This window comes from Adiantum capillus-veneris, chromosome 20 (genome assembly GCF_014529385.1).
Source record: "Adiantum capillus-veneris isolate H3 chromosome 20, ASM1452938v2, whole genome shotgun sequence".
In the NCBI taxonomy this organism is placed as follows: Eukaryota; Viridiplantae; Streptophyta; class Polypodiopsida; order Polypodiales; family Pteridaceae; genus Adiantum; species Adiantum capillus-veneris.
In genome coordinates, this window is record NC_140950.1 from 112,061,863 (window position 1) to 112,064,850 (window position 2,988).

Consider the following 2,988-nt stretch of genomic DNA (forward strand, 5'->3'; position numbering starts at 1 on the left):
AGCCTTCTTGTGCTCCATATTCAAACAGGTGGTTCACAGTTGCGAAGAAAAATGGTTCTTTATGCTTTATTTAGGATATGCAACCTCTAAATAAGGTGACAATAAAAAATGTGGGTACATGGCCAATTGTAGATGAGTTTGCACAGGCATTTGTAGGAAGGGCAATACATTCTATGGGGGATTTGTACTCAAGGTATGATCAATTTCAACTAGCTATGGAAATCAAGACTTGACTACCATGAGAACATTTTTGGGTTTGGTAAGTATGTGCACCTTACCTCAGGGAGAAACTAATTCAGTTGCACATATGATGAATGGTATGAACAAAGTCCTACGTAATTTCATACCACAAACTACAATGCCCTATCTTGAAGATGTGCTAATTAAAGGATGTGATGTGAGTGATATAGATGTGGCTTTGGACTCGAGGGGGTGCCGCAAATATGTGGAAAATTATATCAATGATTATGATGAGATCTTGTCAAGATTGGACGAAGTGAATCTTACCTTGTCTGGGAAAAATTAAGTGTTTTGTATGAACGAAGTTCTTATTGTGGGACATATGTGTGGGCCATATGGTAGAAGGCCTTGTCCAGCAAAGATTGATGTGATTCAAAGAATGAAAGAGACATGTATTAATGTAACTAAGGTTTGAAGGTTCTTGGGTTCATGTGTGTTCTATGTAATCTGGATTCCACATTATGCGCATGTGGTAGAACCTTTGTATCAACTTTTGAGAAAGAACCAAAAGTTTCAATCGGAAGAAATGCATACCCATGCCATGAGAAAACTAAATAAGTTGTTGCTTATGTCTCCATTTTTTAGGGAAGTAAACTACGAATGTGGAAGACATGTAAATGTGTCAGTGGATACTAACCCCAGAGGAATTGGATGGGCGATTGGGCACGTGGTGAGATTTTGAGCAAAAGTCCTAAGTGCTCATCAACGCAACTATCCACATGTAAAAAGAGATTTATGAGGAGTAGTCATACCACTGAAATGTGACAAAGAGTATTTGATAGGAGAAAATGTAATAGTGGAGACTGATTGTCTGCCCTTCTTGGAATGATCACAAGCTGCTCACCTTCTAACATTGCTATGTTGAAATGGAGTGCCTACATAAAGTCCTTCAATAAAAAATTTAAGCATATTGTAGGGAAAGATAATCTAATTGCGGATATGCTTTCAAAAGCAAGGTATGAAAATGAACAAGACATGGTTGTTGAGGGCGATAATGTAGGCACAAGGTTCTATAGTATCTCTCATGTCAAGGGTGATCATGTTTTCCTGTCAAATACACTTGAGTTATTTATAGAGGACCTATATCAAGGTGATTGGTTTCTCATTGGACACTATCTGAGCACTTTGAAAAGGCAAGAAGGGTGAACTTATCAAGTGTTCAAAGGAATATGGAGAAAGGCCTATGGATACTTTTGAAAGATGGATACTTATGGAAGCATCCGAAGCAAAGATGGGTACTTATGGAAGCATCCAAAACAAAGAAATGGAATGCCATTGAGAGTTGTGAATGATAAGGACGCTCAAAATGAGCTTATGAGAAAGTTTCATGAGAGTCTTGATGCTAGACATAGAGCTGTATGGGCCACCTTCACTAAAATGAAAGAGAGGTATTGGTGGAAAGGTATGTATAAAGATGTATCTCACTTTTTGAAGTCTTGTGAAACCTATTAAATGTATTCAAATGTGCGTCATTGTGATGGCTTTCACCCTACTTACCCATTGTAAATGCATTATAAGTGGGTAGTAGATCTAGTTATAATGCCATTGGGCTTATGGAAAATGAGATACATAGTGCTTGCACAAGAAGACTTAATTAACAAAGTTGAATGTTGTGCTCTAAAAACAAAAAGCACAAATATGTAAGTTCCTCTTGGATGATGTAATTAGCCGTTATGGTTGTGTTGGGAAAATACAACAGACAAGGGTGAGTTGGATGCAGACAAAGCTAGGGAGTTTTTCTTCTCTAGGTTTGGCATTAAACTTGCTCTCACTACAGCATATAATCTTGAGGGAAATGGTAAATCAAAGCGTGGGAATCCTTCTATCATTAAAGATTTGGCTAAGGCCTATAAAGGTGTTACCATATACATGTGTTAGTGATGTGTGTGAACACGCTAGGACTGTCGGGTCCTTTTTCCCCTCTTTAGGAGGTTTTTCCCCCTGTGCATTGCCCCTGTGCATTGTATATACACCCATGACTCTAGGGCTATCTATCTTTCTATTGCACACTAAGTAATACACTCTTTGTTGTGTACCTTGAGCTTCCTTCATCTTCTCCAAGCTGTGTGTATTTCCTTGCAACCCTAATTCGAACAATTGGTATCAGAGTAGATCACATACTCTGTCATAAAATCTAATATCTAACTAACCCAAATGATTTTCTCATATTAAATTGATCACTTAATATGGGAGAATAAACGGGAACAAGTGTTAAGATATAGGTGTGTGCTTATAGATCTATCTCAACACGGGGCCAATAGTAAAGGGGCCCAAAAGGGAGATGGTCTATCAAAGAGCAAGGCTAACCAATGGAGCATAAGACCTTAGGGTTAGCTTCATTGAAGACCTCCAATAAATGTATGTAAAAAGTCCTTTGACCTTAAGTAAGCTAGGGCTGAGCTTGAGGTGGGAACCCGGCCCAAGCTCGAGGTGCTTGTCCTGCTTGAGGTGCTTGTCGTGCTTGAGGTGTTTGTCATGCTTGAGGTTCTTGATTAAGATGCTTGAGGTGCTTGACTGGCTCCATGCTTGAGGTGCTTGACTTGCTGCATGATTAAGGTACTTGAGGTGCCTTGAGAAGCTTGCCTGAGATGCTTGTGGGAACACCCCCTGGTTCAAGTGCTTTGTCATGCTTGATGAGTAAGGTGCTTGATCACCTAAAGTCAAAATCATTCCTACAAGAGGGGGGGCGAGCCCTTTTCCTAGGAGCTAGAGAGAGAACACCCACTCACACACACAAGGGAAGCCCCA